Source organism: Pan troglodytes, chromosome 2, assembly GCF_028858775.2.
Source record: "Pan troglodytes isolate AG18354 chromosome 2, NHGRI_mPanTro3-v2.0_pri, whole genome shotgun sequence".
In the NCBI taxonomy this organism is placed as follows: Eukaryota; Metazoa; Chordata; class Mammalia; order Primates; family Hominidae; genus Pan; species Pan troglodytes.
The window spans coordinates 36,634,068-36,652,735 of record NC_086015.1 but is presented as its reverse complement, the minus strand read 5'-3'; the positions used below and the strand labels follow the sequence as shown (position 1 = coordinate 36,652,735).

The 18,668-nt window shown below is 41.7% G+C and overlaps 2 pseudogenes; both read left to right on the top strand.

The window, feature by feature from the left end:
* Positions 1 to 641: 641 nt before the first annotated feature.
* Positions 642 to 1,017, top strand: LOC107970467 (large ribosomal subunit protein eL30-like; annotated as a pseudogene).
* Positions 1,018 to 14,277: 13,260 nt separating this feature from the next.
* LOC470779 (immunoglobulin-binding protein 1-like) lies at positions 14,278 to 15,595 on the top strand (annotated as a pseudogene).
* The last annotated feature ends 3,073 nt before the right edge of the window (positions 15,596 to 18,668 follow it).

Here is an 18,668-nt window from a genome sequence, read left to right as displayed (position 1 = left end):
GCAGCCTCAAACTCCTGGGCTCAAGCGATCCTCTTACCTTAGCCTCCTTAGTAGCTGGGACTATAGCCATGCACCATACCACCAGGCTAATTTTTAAAATTTCTGTAGATACAGGGTCTTGTTATGTTGCCCGGGCTGGTCTCAAACTTCTAGCCTCAAGTGATCCTCCTGTCTCAGCCTCCCAGAGTGTTGGGATTACAGGTGTGAGCCATCACCCCATCCTGACTTCCATTTTAACATAATTTTTCTGGCTGCTATGTTGAGAATAGATTTTCAGAGGCAAGTATAAAAGTAGTGAGACAAGAAAGGAGGCTAATTAAATAATTCATGTGGGAGGTAACAGGAGTTTGGATCCAGATGATAGCAGAAGTGATAAGAAATGGTTATACCTGGATATATTCTGAATGTAGGGCCAGGAGAATTTGCTGACAGACTAAGATGGGTGAGCGGGAGGTATAAGAGAAAAAGAAGAGCCATGGAAGATGCCAACCCAAGAACCAAGATGTGAAAGAGAGCAGACGGAGTAAGTTTGAGGTAGAATATTAGGAGCTCAGTTTGAACTTGTTAAGATTGAGATGCCCTTTTTTTTTTCTTGCTTCCTGGCCATCTTAGCGGCTGCTCTTGGTTGAGGGCCGTCTCGCACCTAAGGCAGGAAGATGGTGGCCGCAAAGAAGATGAAAAAGTCACTGGAGTCGATCAACTCTAGGCTCTAACTCGTTATGAAAAGTGGAAAGTACGTGCTGGGGTACAAGCAGACTCTGAAGCCAAGGCAAAGCTAAATTGGTCATTCTTGCTAACAACTGCTCAGCTTTGAGGAAATCCGAAATAGAGTACTATGCAATGTTGGCCAAAACTGGTGTCCATCACTACAGTGGCAATAATATTGAACTGGGCACAGCATGTGGAAAATACTACAGAGTGTGCACACTGGCTATCATTGATCCAGGTGACTCTGACATCATTAGAAGCATGCCAGAACAAACTGGTGAAAAGTAAACGATGCAAAATTTTCCTTTAATAAAATTTGCCCGAGCTTGTTTAAAAAAAAAAAAAAGATTGAGATGCCCCATTTGTCTTAAATAAAGATATTCAGTAGACCACTGAGTTCACAGTTCTGGAATTCAGGGGAGAGGATGTCTGTACTAGAGATACTTTTGAGAGTCATCATCATATAGTGATATTGAAAACTATAAGATTTGGATGAGTTTGCCATGAGAATGAGGTTAGAAAAGAGGAGAGGTCGTCCAAGGTCTGAGCCCTAAACTCCTCTAACATTAAGAGGCTGTGGGGATTAGAAAGAAACAGCAAAGGACCAGGAACAGAACCACAGGAGGCAGAAAGAAAATCGGGGAATTGTGGTGTCATAGAAGCCAAGTGAGGCCAGTGTTTCCAGGAAGTGGGAGTGATCAGCTGGGTCCAGTGTTGCCAATAGGTCAAGAAAGGTAAAGACTGAAAGCTGACCTTTGGAATTGACAAGTGAAGGTCATTGTTGACCTTGACAAAGGCAGTTTCTGGGAAGTGGTATGGACAAAAATCTGACTAACATAGGTTTAAGAAACAATGAGTTAGGCCAAGAAAAAAAGAGAGAACACAAATTACTGATATCAGAAATTCCAGAGGTGACATCACTACAGATATGATGGGCAATAGAAGGATAATAAAAGAATACTATCAACAGCTTTATGCCCACAGATTTGATAGCCTAGATGAAATGGATCAATTCCTTGAAAGACACAAACTGCCAAAACACACAAGAAGCAACAGACAATCTGAATAGGCCTGTATCTATTAAAGACATTGAGTGAATAATTAATAACTTTTCAAAACAGAAAGCACCAGACCTAGATGGATTCACTGGTGAATTCTACCAAATGTCTATAGAAGAAATTCTACTAATTATCTACTTTCTCTTTCAGAGGATAGATGCAGAAGGGGATACTACTTCCTAACTAAACCCTAATACCAAAGCAGCCAAAAACATTACAAAGGAAACTATATACCTATACACCAGCACTGAACAAGTGGAATTTGAAATTAAAAACAGTATAATTTACATTATCACCCCCCAAAATGAAATACTTAGGTATAAATCTAACAAAATGTGTACTAAATCTATACAAGGAAAACTGGAAAACTCTGATGAACAAAATCAAAGAAGAACTAAATAAATGGAGAGATATTCCACGTTCATGGATAGGAAGGCTCAATAGAGTCAAGATGTCATTCTTTCCAACTTAATCTATAGATTCAAAGCAATCCCAATCCCAGTCTCAGCAAGTTATTTTGTGGATATCAACAAACTGATTCTAAAGTTTACATGGAAAGGCATAAGACCCAGAATAGTCAATGCAATATTGAAGAAGAGTAAAGCTGGAGAACTGACACTACCTGACTTCAAGACTTAATATAAAGCTGTAGTAATCAAGACAATGTGGTATTGATGAAAGAACAAACAGATCAAGGCCAGGCACGGTGGCTCACGCCTGTAACCATAGCACTTTGGGAGGCTGAGGCGGGTGGATCACAAGGTCAGGAGATCGAGACTATCCTGGCTAACACAGTGAAACCTCGTCTCTACTAAAAATACAAAAGCAAAATTAGCTGGGCATGGTGGCAGGCGCCTGTAGTCCCAGCTACTTGGGAGGCTGAGGCGGGAGAATGGCGTGAACCTGGGAGGGGGAGCTTGCAGTGAGCCAAGATTACACCACTGCACTCCAGCCTGGGTGACAGAGTGAGACTCCGTCTCAAAAACAAACAAACAAACAAACAAAAGATCAATAAAACAGAACAGAGATCCCAGAAATAGACCCACATAAATACAGTCAATTGATCTTTGACAAAGGAGCAAAGGCAATATAATGGAGCAAAAAAAAAGTCTTTTCTTTTCTTTTTTTTTTTTTCAGACAGAGTCTCATTCTGTTGTCCAGGCTGGAGTGCAGTGGTGTGATCTCGACTCACTGCAACCTTTACCTCCTGGGTTCAAGCGATTCTCCTGCCTCAGCCTCCTGAGTAGCTGGGACTATAAGCACAAGCCGCCACTCCTGGCTAACTTCTGTATTTTTAGTAGAGACGGGGTTTCACCATATTGGCCAGGCTAGTCTCGAAATCCTGACCTCAAGTGATCCGCCCACTTCAACCTCCCAAAGTGCTGGCACTACAGGCATGAGCCATCACATCTGGCCAAAAATAGTCTTTTCAACAAATGGTACTGGAAAAACTGGACATCCACATGTAAAACAAACAAACAAAACCCAAATCTAGATAACAGATATTAAACTTTTCACAAAAACTAACTTAAAATGGATCATAAAACTAAATGTAAACTTCAAAACTCTAAAACTCCTAGAATATAACATAAAAGAAAACTTAGATGACTTGGGTATGGCAATAAATTTCACTCACAGGATTAGAGTAAGGATTAAATAAAATAATACTTTAAAACATTAGAACAGTGCCTGGAATGTTTGCTTTGCATAATCCCGTGATCCCCATGGCTATGAAGAAATCATGTTTTGGTATATTCATTTTAATTGAGCCACAGAGGTCATTTAGCAAGCCCATTAGTTAGATAAATTTTTTGACATACAAATAAATTATCTCTTACTTGATCTGTTTAATTAAAAAACAAAACAAATAGTTTTTTTTTTTTTTTTTTTAACAATGCTATCTTGGGAACTGTGAGGTCTCCTGTCACTAGGTTGCCCCTGGGTGGGCTCCAGGAGAGTGACACAAGGAGCCTGAAGGTCATCTGACCCAGTGTTACTCACTGGCTGCCAGACGGATTCATAGCTGAGGTTTTTGGTCGGAAAGGAATTCACAAAACTTTTTTTTTTTTTTTGAGACCGAATTTCGCTCTGTCGCCCAGGCTGGAGTGCAGTGGCGCGATCTTGGCTCACCACAACCTCCGCCTCCTGGGTTCAAGCAATTCTCTTGCCTCAGCCTCCTGAGTAGCTGGGACTACAGGAACGCGCCACCACACCTGGCTAATTTTTGTATTTTTAGTAGAGACAGGGTTTCACCATGTTGGCCAGAATGGTCTCGATCTCCTGACCTTGTGATCCACTTGCCTCCACCTCCCAAAATGCTAGGATTACAGGTGTGAGCCACCGTACCCGGCATTCACAAAACATTTTAAAATTTTACTTGCCAACATTTAAAAACCAGGAGATTTCATATAAAAACTTGATTTCCAGACTTAATAAATTGCAAGATCTTGCAACCCTGGGCCTGAAACCCTGTAGCACAGCCTTCTTCTGTGGTACAGAATAAAGGCTTCCTCCTTTAGCTGGGCTGGTATCCTCCCGTGCAATACAGCCCCACTTGCTTCTCTCATTGGCTCCTCATTGGTTCCTATAGGCACCTGAGTTTGTAACTTCTAATTAGTTCAATCCTTCTCTTTTTAGATGCGGAGGCCGAGGTCCCGAGAGAAATAGAGAGCTGGAACTGGAATCTTAGCCATCAGACCAGGGCTCTTTTAGATGCCTTGTGTTGTTTCTTTTATATTTGGTTGTTTTGAGAAAAAGATGATAGCTTAAAAAAAAAAAAGGTAAGACATAGTGGGGGGGCGTACAAGGTGGCTCACACCTGTAATCCCAGCACTTTGAGAGGCCAAAGCAGGCAGATCACAAGGTCGGAGTTCGAGACCAGCCTGGCCAATATGGTGAAACCCTGTCTCTGCTAAAAATACAAAAAAAAAAAAAAAATTAGCTGGGTGTGGTGGCATGTGCCTGTAGTCCCAGCTACTTGGGAGGCTGAGGCAGAAGAATCACTTGAACCCGGGAGGCGGAGGTTGCAGTGACCTGAGATCACACTACTGCACTCCAGCCTGGGTGACAGAGAGAGACTCCATCTCAAAAAAAAAAAAAGACATAGTGGGGAAAACTAAAATTTAGGGATTTTTAGGCACCATTTAGGTGATTAAATTGAGATAAAGGAAAAAGGGGAGGTCAGTAGAATTCCTTTTCTCTGTAGAAAATAGCTTCATTGTTTTGGGGGAAATGATATATGTTCAGTGCAAAAGATTCCAACAATACAGATAAGTACAAAGAAGACGGTAAAGATTCCCCCAAACTTCACTTTTCACTTATAATTTCGATTAACATTTTGATATGTACATTTCTATGTCCCCTCTTGACATATTTATAGATACACTTAATCTAACACTGTCTCAGCTGGGGATTATGTGTGAGTGTGGGGTTTTAGAGTTCCCACATAATCTTCATCAGCTTCTCTCCAACCAATTATTTGATATAGCCAATTGGGATATTTTTCAATTATATTAAGGTGCTATGCAAATACAAGGTCAAGCCTCCTTGTTTGTCCCAACTCCCTTCTAATGAGATTGTTATGTACACATCCAGCCCACCTATATAGAAATTCTGAAGCTGCTAGATTGCATGTTTTTCTGAATGAGAGTGTCCATACAAGTCACTCTCATTATGTTCTGTAATTTGATTTTCCCACCAATAATATTTCTGGAATATTTGTGTCTAGTATATAAACACAGACTTTTAAAAACCCCCACAAATTTCCCTTTTAAGAACACCCTCAGCATCCTCAAGACAAGCCAGTTGGTCTCTTACATAGACTTTGCTCCATCTGACTGATGCCTGGGAAAATGGGAACAGCTGATTGAAACCCATTGCGCACATTCTAGTCTGTTTGATTGTTCACAATAGGCACTGATGAGAACAATTAGTTTCTCAATGATTGTATTAGTCAAGATTTAATGCAATAGTGTTGCACAACAGATAACTCCCAAATGTCAGTGATTCATAAGAACAAATATTTATTTTTCACTCACTGGTCTGTGCACTGCATGTGGGTTGTCCAGGCTCACTTGGGCTTAGGTTTGGGTCTCTCCTATGTGTTTCTCATTCCAGGACCCAGGCTAAACGGGCAATGGCTACTTGGGGCATTCTCTCCTCAAAGCAAAAGGCAGAAATGCAGGAGGTCATGCCAAATTTCACAAACTCATATAAAGTCTCTGGTCAGATATAGCATATGATACATCCACCCACATTGTATTGACCATGCCCAACGTGAGTTAGATGGAGAAGCATACTTTATCTATAGTAAACCATAGCAAGCTTGGGGAAGGAAGAAGGAGTTGTGAAACAAAAATACTGCTACCACAGGGACTAATCAGGATGGACAATAAAATAAAATTTAGCCTGAGCCCTATTGTTGAGCCTTATAAATGCAATCTGAACCCGTACCTCCTGAGAACTGCAACACTTTCACGTAGTGTATCCCAAAGACCCTTGATCCTCTCTGATCATATTCACTCTGCCTTTATATTTGATATGCTTTTTGCTCTTTAGGGTCATGAGCACCACCTAGGTCTGTAAAAATGAAAAAGGTTAAACTGCCATATCAATTTTTGAATCTTAAGAGAGCTATTTTCACTTTTCCCCTTCCTTGCCACAGTTGCACTGATCAGCAAATATTTCTGAAATTTCCCTGTGAATAAAAATAAAGAGTATTGTTGCCAGGCAACAAATAAATAGAGAATTATTTTTATGCTTTCTGGAAGGTGTAGCATCTTGCTGCAGTGTTTCCAGGGAGAACCCCAATTGTTAAGTTTTTGGGGGTTTTTTTCTTAAAGACAGGGTCTAGCACTGTCACCCAGACTGGAGTGCAGTGGCACAATCATGGCTCACTACAGCCTCGATCTCCTGGGCTCAAGCAATCCTCTTACCTCAGTCTCCCTAGTAGTTGTTACTACAGGTACATGCCACCAGGCTCAGCTAATTGGTTTTGGGTTTTTTGGTTTTTTTTGAGATGGAGTCTTGTTCTGTCACCCAGGCTGGAGTGCAGTGGTGTGATCTTGGCTCACTGCAACCTTGCCTCCTTAGTTTAAGTGATTCTCTTGCCTCAGCCTCCCGAGTAGCTGGAATTACAGGTGTGCGCCCCCACGCCCAGCTAATTTTTTGTATTTTTAGTAGAGACGGGGTTTCACCGTATTGGCCAAGCTGGTCTTGAACTCCTAACCTCAGATGATCCTCCCTCCTTGGCCTCCCAAAGTGCTGGGATTACAGGCATGGGCCACTGCGTCCGGCCCCAGTTTTTTTGTATTTCTTATAAAGATGGGGTTTCACCATGTTGCCCAGGCTGGTCTCAAACGCCTGGACTCAAGCAATCCACCTGCCTTGGCCTCCCAAAGTGCTGGGATCACCACTTACACCCCAACTGTCAAGATTAATCAAATGCTGGAAAATGGAAATTTATTAAACAAGACTAGCTTGAGTAAGAAATTCCCTATGCTAAGGGACAACGAGAACTATTTAGATGAAACCTTTTACCAAATCAAGCATTATCCCATGACATTCATTGTCTCAAGTTAACTCTTTACTGTATGTCAACTGCTTTTCTAAATTTAATGCAATAATATTTCATCAAAATCACAAATGACATGCACACCATTTCCACTGCTGGACGTTTAGTGAGTATATTGTGGGAAAGAAAAATAATAATATCTTACCCATCAAAAGGTCCATGGCTGAGGCCCCTATAACAAAAGGCAGATTAATAAAAGAAAACCATGGCCGGGTGTGGTGGTGGGCGCCTGTAATTCCAGCTACTTGGGAGGCTGAGGCAGGAGAATGGCTTGAACCCGGGAGGCGAAGGTTGAAGTGAGCCGAGATTGCACCAGTGCACTCCAGCCTGGGCAACAAGAGTGAAACTCCATCTCAAAACCAAACCAAACCAAACCATATATATATACATATATAATTTTTTTTTTTTTTTTTGAGATGGAGTCTTGCTCTGTCACTCAGGCTGGAGTGCAGTGGCGCAATCTTGACTCACTGCAAGCTCCGCCTCCTGGGTTCACGCCATTCTCGGCTCACTGCAACCTCCACCTCCCAGGTTCAAGTGATTCTCCTGCCTCAGCCTCCCAAGTAGCTGGGATTACAGGCGCCTGCCACCACGTCCAGCTAATTTTTGTAGTTTTAGTAGAGACAGGTTTTCACCATTTGGCCAGGCTGGTCTTGAACTCCTGGCCTCAGATGATCTGCCTGCCTCAGCCTCCCAAAGTGCTGGGATTACAGGTGTGAGCCACTGATCACAGCCTGAATAAACCTTGAAAGTATTATGCTAAGTGAAAGAGGCCAGTTACAAAAAACTACATGTATGTAATAAACAATAAATATTTGGTCTTTGACTCCAGTTTCTGACACAAAGCTCCCAAAACTCTTGGTATCTCTGGAGTAATGAGTATCTTTTGCATGCTGATGAAATGACTGGTGGCTGGTAACTCCTAGATAACTGTAGAATGGGGGATGGTCTCCAGGAAGACGAGGCATGATTAGAGGGTTGGATGTTTCATTCCCACCCCCTGACCTCCTTGGACAGGAGAGAGGCAGGAGATTGAGCTAATCACCAATCACCAGTGATTTAATCAATCATGGATAAGTAATGAAATCTCCATAAAAACCCCTAAATGTTGGGTTTGAAGAGTTTTCAAGTAGGTGAACACATCAAGGTACTTGGGAGGGTGGTATGTCAGAGCAGACATAGAAACTTTTGTTTCCCTTGCCCGTCTACCTTGTCTTATTTTTCTCTTCCATTTCTCTTTTCCTAGCTTGTATCCTTTGTAATAAACTGGTAATGGCAAGTAGAGCATTTCCCTGAGTTTTGTGAGACACTCTAGTAAATCACTAGGCCTGAGTAGGGTCTCATGAGATCCCCAATTTATAGCTAGCTGGTCAGAAGTAAAAGTAGCAACCTTGCACTTGCAATTGGTGACTGAAGTGGGGATGATCCTGTATGAATGAGTCCTTAACTTGGTGTGACACTAATTCTGTGGAAAGTGTGTCAGATTTAAATTGAGTTGTTCGACACCCAGTTGGTGTCTGGAGAACTGGAGAATTTGGCTGGTATTAGGGAAAAAAACCCACATATTTTGGTCTTAAGTGTTAGTGAATAAAAATAGCTCACCACATATTGTATGATCCTTTTGTGAAATATTGATAATAGGCAAATCTCTGGAAACAGAAAGTAGATTAGTGGTTGCCTAAGTCTGGAATGGCTGGGAGAAAATGAGACGTTGTGCCTGGAAATGGCGGGTTCTTGGTCTCACAGACTTCAAGAATGAAGCCGAGCACCCTCGTAGTGAGTGTTACAGTTCTTAAAGGCGGCGTGTCCGGAGTTTGTTCCTTCTGATGTGGAGATGTGTTTGGAGTTTCTTCCTTCTGGTGGGGTTCGTGGCTCGCTGGCTCAGGAGTGCAGCTGCGGACCTTCGCGGTGTTACAGCTCTTAAGGCAGCGCGTCTGGAATTGTTGGTTCTTCCCTGCGGCTTCGTGGTCTCGCTGGCTCAGAACTGAAGCTGCGAACCTTCCCGGTGAGTGTTACAGCTCTTAAGGTGGCGCATCTGCAGTTATTCATTCCTCCCGGCGGCTTCGTGGTCTCGCTGGCTCCGGAGTAAAGCTGCAAACTTTGGCGGTGAATGCTACAGCTCCCAAAGGAACAGTGAGCAGCAGCAAAATTTATTACAAAGAGCAAAGGAACAAAGCTTCCACACCATGGAAAAGAACCTGACCCGGTTACCACTGCGGGCTCAGGCAGCCTGCTTTTATTCTCTTATCTGGCCCCACTCACATCCTGCTGATTGGTCCATTTTACAGAGAGCCGAGTGGTCTGTTTTGACAGGGTGCTGATTGGTGCGTTTACAATCCCTGAGCTAGACACAAAGGTTCTCCACGTCCCCACTAGATTAGCTAGATACAGAGTGTTGACACAAAGGTTCTCCAAGTCCCCACCAGAGTAGCTAGATACAGAGTGTCGACTGGTGCATTCACAAACCCTGAGCTAGACACAGGGTGCTGATTGGTGTGTTTACAAACCTTGAGCTAGATACAGAGTGCCGATTGGTGTATTCACAATCCCTTAGCTAGACATAAAGGTTCTGCAAGTCCCCACCAGAGTAGCTAGATACAGAGTGTCAATTGGTGCATTCACAAACCCTGAGCTAGACACAGGGTGCTGATTGGTGTGTTTACAAACCTTGAGCTAGATACACAGTGCCAATTGGTGTATTTACAATCCATTAGCTAGACATAAAGGTTCTCCAAGTCCCCACCAGACTCAGGAGCCCAGCTGGCTTCACCCAGTGGATCCCTCACAGGAGCGGCAGGTGGAGCTGCCTGCCAGTCCTGTGCCCTGCACCCGCACTCCTCAGCCCTTGGGTGGTCGATGGGACTGGGCGCTGTGGAGCAGGGGGCGGCGCTCGTCGGGGACGCTCGGGTAGCACAAGAGCTCACGGAGGGAGGGGGGAGGCTCAGGCATGGCGGGCTGCAGGTCCCGAGCCCTGCCCCGAGGGAAGGCAGCTAAGGCCCGGCGAGAAATCCAGTGCAGCGCCGGTGGGCCGGCACTACTGGGGGACCCAGCACACCCTCCGCAGCCGCTGGCCCAGGTGCTAAGCCCCTCATTGCGCGGGGCCGGCAGGGCCGGCCGGCCACTCCGAGTGCGGGGCCCGCCAAGCCCACGCCCACCCGGAACTCCAGCTGGCCCGCAAGCGCCGCGCGCCGCCTCGGTTCCCGCTGGCGCCTCTCCCTCCACACCTCCCTGCATGCTGAAGGAGCCGGCTCCGGCCTTGGCCAGCCCAGAAAGGGGCTCCCACAGTGCAGCGGTGGGCTGAAGGGCTCCTCAAACGCGGCCAGAGTGGGCGCCAAGACCGAGGAGGCGCCGAGAGCGAGCGAGGGCGCATGCTGTCACCTCTCAGGGCGACTGCTATAAAGGGTATGAGTTTCTTTTTGGGGTGATAAAAATGTTCTAAAATTATTGTGATGATAGGGCCACTAAGAATCACTGAATTGTACATTCTAAATGCGTGAATGGTATGGTATGTGAATTATATCTCAATAAAGCTGTTATAAAATAATAATTGGGGACAGTTATCCAGCCTTTTATTCAGGCTGCAAAAAAAAAAATAACTGAGGATGGGAAAATGGATTAGTAACTTCAAAATTGTTTCCACATGAGCATGCATTAAATATAAAAAGCTAAAAACGAAAGAGTAGAAGAGGCAAACAGGATCTCCATATGCAAAAGAATGAAGTTGAACTCTTATATAGAAAAATTAACTTAATTATCAAAGGTCTAGAAAAGAAAAAAATTAACTCAAAATGGATCAAAGCTCTAAACATAAGAGCAACACTATAAAACTCTTAGACAAAAACAGGGAAAAACTTCATGACACTGGATTTGGCAATGATTTATTGGATATGACACCAAGTGCACAGGAAACCAAAGAAAAAATAGATAAACTGAACTCATCAGAAGTAAAAACTTTCATGCATCAAAGGACACTATCAACAGAGTGAAAAAATAACCTATGATATGGGAGAATATATATGCAAATCATATATCTGACAAGGGATTAATATCCAGAATGCATAAAGAACTCCTGCAAGTCAAGAACAGGAAAACAAACAATCTGATTTTTTAAAAGGCAAAGGAATTACATAGATATTTCTCCAAAGAAGATATACAGGCTGGGTGTGGTGGCTCATGCTAGTAATCTCCACATTTTGGGAGGCCAAGGCAGGAGGACTGCTTGAGGCCAGGAGTTCAAGACCAGCCTGGGGGGGATGGCCAGGCGCAGTGGCTCACGCCTGTAATCTCAGCACTTTGGGAGGCCGAGGCGGTCGGATCACCTGAGGCCAGGAGTTCGAGACCATCCCGGCCAACATGGTAAAACCCCATCTCTACTAAAAATACAAAAATCAGCTGGGCATGGTGGCAGGCACCTGTAATCCCAGCTACTCGGGAGGCTGAGGCAGGAGAATGGGAGGCGGGAGGTTGCAGTGAGCCAAGACCACGCCACTGCACTCCAGCCTGGTGACAGAGCAAGACTGCGTCTCAAAAAAAAAAAGAAAAGAAAAGAAAAGAAAAACCAGCCTGGGCAACATAGTGAGACCCTGTCTCTATTAAAAATTATTTTAAGCATAAAGAATTATAAAGTAAAACAAAAACGAAGATATACAAATGGCCAATAAGCACAGGAGAAGATGCTCAACATCACTAATCATCAGGAAAATGCAAATCAAAAACACAGTGAGAAACCATTTCACAAACATTAAGATGGCTGTTATTTAAAAAACAAACAAACAGAAAATGACAAATGTTGGTAAGGATGTAAAGAAACTGGAACACAGGTAATTTGTGGTAGGAATGCAAAATGGTTCAGTCACAGTAAAAAACTGGCGGTTCCTCAAAAAGTTAAACATAAAATAGCCATATGACCCTACAATTTCATTACTAAGGATATACCAAACGAATTGAAGATGAGCACTCAAACAAGTACATGTACACATTCATAGCAGCACTATACACAATAGCCAAAAAGTAGAAAAAGTCTAACTGTCCATCAATGGAGAATAAACAAATTATGGAATGAAATACAATGGGATATTATTCAGCCATAAAAAGAAACAAAATACTCATGTGTGCTACAATGTGGATGGCCTCCAAAATATTATGCTAAGTGAAAGAAACCAGACACGAAATGTCACATTTTGTACAATTTCATTTATATGAAATATCCAGATTAGATAAATCCACACAGGCTCAAGCGATCCTCCCATCTCAGCTTCCCAAGTGGCTGGGACTATAGGCGCATGCCACCATGCCCAGCTAATTTTTTATTTTTATTTTTTGTAGAGATGGGGTTTCACCATGTTGCCCAGGCTAGTCTCAAACTCTTAGGCTCAAGCGATCTATCCACCTTTGCCTCCCAAAGTGCTGGGATTTCAGATGTGAGCCGCTGCGCCCAGCCAAAAATGCTACCTTTTAATCAGAAAGGCCACACTCAAGCTGGACACAGTGGTACATGCCTAGTCCCAGCTACTCAGAAGGCTGAGGTGGGAAGATGGCGTGAGCCCAGGAGTTCAAAGCCAGCCTAGGCAACATAGTGAGATCACATCTTTTGAAAGAAAAAAAACTGAAAGAAAGGCCACACCCAGAGAGTCTAGTTTTAGACATCTAGAGTTGGAAGCACGTGCAAAACATCCAAGCGGAGATGTTCAGGAAGCCCCTGGGTATAAGGCTCTGGAGCTTAAGAGAAAACATTAGGCTAGAGAAAAAGTTTTAGAGAAATTAGTACAGTTAGTAACTGGAGCTGTGGAATTACATGAGCTCTCTCAGAGAACGCTTTCACATTACCCTGTTAGAAAACGAAGTAAGAAAAAACAACCAATTGTTTCTTTACGGACAAATCGCCAATTTGGCAAGGTAGTAAACTTAGTGAATAACTCAGGCTTTCTTCCTTTGAAATGCTGTTACATTTTAAATTTCCAATAAACCAAATTGGTTAAGTCACCAAATGGTCTACATGATAAATTACACATATATATTATTCTAGGAGTGTCAACCTAAGTGTCAACAGTAGTTGTGGCAGAGACTGATGGTAGCCTCCTGCAATCTTCCTCTTCCTTAACATTAAGAATCCTGATTATCTTGGCACATTGATGCCTAGATTACTAATTCATTTTCTTCACTTGTTATAACTCTATTGAGATTTTCTATTTCTAGGTTATCTAATTTGTTAACATACAATTATTCATAGTAGTCCCTTATAACCTTTTTTATTTCTGTAAACTCTGTGGTAATGTTCCCTCTTTTATTCCTGATTTTAGAAACCTGCATCTTCTCTCTTTTTTCCTAGTCTAGCTAAAGATTTGTCAATTTTGTTGATCTTTTCAAAGAACCAACTTTTGATTTTATTTTCTCCATTACTTTTCTGTTCTGTATTTCATTTATTTCTGCTTGAATCTTTATTATTTCCTTCCTCCTACTTGCTTTGGGTTTAATTTGCTCTTCTTATTTTAGTTTCATGATAAGGAAGGTTGGCAATTGTTTTGACATCTTTCTTTTTTTTAAATTGTAAGTACTTACAGCTATAAATTTCCTGTTAGCACTGTTTTATCTGAATCCCATAAGTTTTTGAATATTGTGTTTTCATTTTTATTCAACTCAAAGTATTTTCTAATTTCACCAGTGATTTCTCTTTTGACCCTTTAGTTATTTATGAGTGTACTGTTTCATTTTCACATACTTGCAAATTCTCCAGATTTCCTTCTGTTATTGAATTTAATTTGATTCCATTGTGATTGAAGAAGATAATTTGAATGATTTCAATCCATTTAAAATTTTAACATTTTTGATATTTGGGATGCTGAGGAAGGAGAATCACTTGAGCCCAGGGGTTAAGTCCAGCATGGGCAAAATAGTGCGATCTGTCTCTCTTAAAAAGAAAATACACCCTCCCTCCCCAAGATGGCTGCTGAAGATGAGTTACTGTTGCCGCGGCTCCCCATGCTGCTCGAAACAGGCAAACAGCTTCTGGACGAAGTAGAATTAGCAGCTGAAACCACCGGTTACCAGATAGTCCAGGAGAAGGTGTTCAAGGGCCTGGGCCTCCTTGAGAAGTCTCCCGAAATGTTATCGCAGCTCGACTTGTTCAATTGAAATGAAGATTTGGAAGAGATTGCTTTCACCGAGCTGAAGTACCTGTTGGTGCCAGCACTTCAAGGAGCCCTCACCATGAAACAAGTCAACCCTAGCAAGCGTCTTGCAGCGGGCTCGAGAACATTTTATTAACTACTTAACTCAGTGCCATTACTATCACGTTGCAGAGTTTGAGCTGCCCAAAACCAAGAACAACTCAGCTGAAAATCACACTGCTAATTCCTCCATGGCTTATCCTAGCCTCGTTGCTATGGCATCTCAAAGGCAGGCTAAAATAGAGAGATACAAGCAGAAGAAGGAGTTGGACCATAGGTTGTCTGCAATGAAATCTGCTGTGGAAAGTGGTCAAGCAGATGATGAGCATGTTCGTGAATATTATCTTCTTCACCTTCAGAGGTGGATTGATACCAGCTTAGAAGAGATTGAGAGCATTGACCAGGAAATAAAGATCCTGAGAGAGACTCTTGAAGACAGTCATTAGCTTCTAACTCATCTCTCCAGGAGAGGCCTCCAGTGAAATCCTTCATTCTCACGCGGAACACAGCCCAAGCCAAATTATTTGGAGCTAGTTATCCAAGTCTGGCAACTATGACAGTGAGTGACTGGTATGAACAACATCGGAAATATGGAGCATTGCCAGATCAGGGAATAGCCACTGCAACACCAGAGGAAATCAGAAAAGCAGCTCAGCAACAGAAGTATCAAGAAGTGAAGGAGGGAGAGGATGATGAACACTGTACAGAGTTCGGGAGTGGGATAACTGGAAGGACACCCATCCTGGGGGCTATGGCAACCGACAGAACATGGGCTGATCTTCCCCCAACACGACAGGTCTGCAGGGTGCACACCTCCCCCACCAAGGAAAACCATGCAGTGTTCCCCTCCCTGGGCTCCCGCTTCAGCTGTGTACAACGAAGGCAAAGATGCTAAATATTGCTTTGCATTCAGTGAAGTGTCAAGTGATTAAGTAAGTGCGTATTTGTACCCTAGATGATGTGAGCCAGCAATCTTGTTTTGGCATCATCATTCTCATCATGCTGTATTCCAATTTCTTAAATGGAGAGAAAAGAGCGCTGAGAAATGGCTCTGTTTAATCAATGGCTGTCTGAATTCTCTGAAAAAATAATAAAAGTCCCTTCTATTAAAAAAAAGAAAATACAGTGATAGATTTTGATATGCATTTTATGGCCTAATATACGTTCTGTCCTAGAGAGTGGCCTATATATACTTGAGAAAAATGTGTATTCTGTTGTTGTTGGGTGGAGTGTTCTATAGATGTCTATTAGACCTAGTTGGTTTATAGTATTATTTAAGCATTCTGTTTTCTTGTTGATCTTCTGTCTAGTTGTTTTATCCATTACTGAATGTGAGGTATTGAAGTCTCCAACTCTTATTGTTGAATTGTCTATTTTTCCTTTAATTCTGTCAGTTTTTGTTTCATTTACTTTTTGGCTCTGTTATTAGGTTAATATATGTTTATAACTGTTACACTTTCTTGAGGACTGACTCTTTTATCATTAGAAAATGGCCTCTGTCTTTAGTAACAATTTTTTGTCTTAAGTCCATTTTGTCTTATATTAATACAGCCATTTTAGCTCTCTTTTAGTTACTCTTTGCATGGTATATCTTTTCCCATTCTTTTGCTTTTAAGCTCTTTATATCTTGAACCTAAAGTGTGTCTCTTGTAGAATGAAATAATGGCATTTGCAGCAACCTGGATGGAATTGGAGACCATTATTCTAAGTGAAGTAAGTCAGGAATGGAAAACCAAACATCATATGTTCTCACTCATAAGTGGTAGCTAAGCTATGAGGATGCAAAGGCATAGGAATGATACAATAGACGTTGGGAACTTGGGGGAAAGGGGGTTAGGGAGTGAGGGATAAAAGACTACATGTTGGGTACAGTGTACACTGCTCAGGTGATGGGTGCACCAAAATCTCAGAAATCACCACTAAAGAACTTATTCATGTAACCAAACACTGCCTGTCCCCAAAAAAACCTATTGAAATAAAATAATAATAATAACAATAACAATAATAATAAAAATAAAGTGTGTCACTTGTAAACACAATATAGTTGGATCATGTTTTTCATCAATTTTGCCAATCTCTGCCTTTAATTGGAGTGTTTAAACCATTTACACTTAGTGTAATTATGAATAAGAGGCTTTATAATTGCCATTTTCCTATTTTTTCCTATATCGTTAAATGTGTTTTACTGTACCATTTTTATTCCCTTCTAATTTATTTTAGGATTCTTTGAGTTATTTTGTGATTGCCTTAGAGATTACAATTAACATCTAAACTTAAAACAATTTAGTTTGTATTAATACCAGATTAATTTCAATAGTATAGACAAACTTTTTCCCTATATGGCTCATTCCTTCCCTCCCCCTTTGTTCTATTATTGACATAAAAATTATATCTTTATACATTATATACCCATTGACATAGATTTGTAAGTATTGTTTTATGCAGTTATCTTTTAAATCAGATAGGAGAAAAGGAACATTTCAAACAAAAATTACCTTTATACTGTTTTTTGTATTTACTTATGTAGTTACCATTACCAGTGGTATTTCTTTATTTCTTCATGTGGGGAGAGAATCTGTAAACAGGGCTAGTTAAAATGTCACAAAGCTCACTTTTTTTTTTTTAACCACGATTCAGCCAATTTCTTCAAGAAATGCTTTTTGGATTGTTGCAAGCCTTTGATTAATATCCAGTATTCTGAAAAAGTTGATTTTGACTATTTTTTTCAGTGTTTTTATTACTGTTATGGAGGAGTAGATTTTTGGAGATCCTTATTCTGTTGTTCCCACTCCAGTGCCCACCTAAATGTTCTATATTTCCCTTTTTTCTGGCAGCTATGTGGCTGTGTGACTGAGTTTGGTCAATTAGTTATAAAATATATTGCATGGCAGCTTCTTCGAAAACCACCTTATCACAGATGTGGTGACTCACACCTGTAATCTCAGCACTTTGGGAGGCTAAACTGGGAGGATCACGTGAGTCCAGGAGTTTAAGATCAGCCTGGGAAACATAGCTAGACTCTATTTCTATTATTTATTTATTTACTTATTTATTTAGAGACAAGGTCTCAGTCTGTCACCCAGGCTGACGTGCACTGGTGTGATCACAGCTCCCTATAGCCTCCTGGGCTCAAGCAATCCCCCAATCTCAGCCTCTCAAGTAGCTGGGACCACAGGTGTGCTTTGCCAGGCCCAGCTAATTTTTAAATTTTTTGTAGACAGGTTCACACTATGTTGTCCAGGCTGGTCTTGAAATCCCAGGCTCAAGTGATCCTCCTGCTTTGGCCTCCTAAAGTGCTGAGATTACAGGCATGAGCCACTGTACCCAGCCTACATATTTTTTAAAGTTAAAGAAAAAAGTAAAAAACAAAACCACTTTAAAAGGACATGTTCTTTGTACCTTGCTTGCCTCTTTTCACCAATCTGCTACTTGGAATGTGAATGTAATGACTTCATCATGTAATGACTGATTAAAGAAGTGTAAAGCACTTCTTTAATCAGTTTTTGAGAATAAGAATTTTAAGCCTCTCCCTGGAGCTTTCTACTTAGAATACTGAATTGCTCATGTTCTCTTTTCCCAGTATTTTATTTTTTATTTTATTTATTTATTTTTTTGAGATGGAGTCTCACTGTCTTGCCCCAGGTGGAGTGCAGATATCTTAGACCATGAGGATGGGGGTTTTAAGAATGATGGAGTGAAGATCTGGAAGTTGATGGATTATGATGGATTTGGAACCACTGTACAAGCACTAGATAGCCAGTGGCCAGACATTTTATATTAGAGAAATATCCTTTATTTGATGTTATTTTGGATATTTTTTCTGGGTAATTGTAGCTGAAATTAATTTTGACTCATACAGTAGCTATTACTGAACTTTAGGAGTATTCATGATTTTTATCTATTTCTCTTCTTTTTCTTTTCTTTCTTTTTTTTTTTTTTCAGTCTTGCTCCTGTAGCCCAGGCTGGAGTGCAACGGCGCGACCTCGGCTCACTGCCACCTCCACCTCCCAGGTTCAAGCGATTCTCCTGCCTCCATCTCCCGAGTAGCTGGGATTACAGGTGCCTGCCATCACGCCTGGCTAATCTTTTTTGCATTTTTAGTAGAGACAGGGGTTTCACCATGTCGGCCAGGCTGGTCTCGAACTCCTGACCTCAGGTGATCCA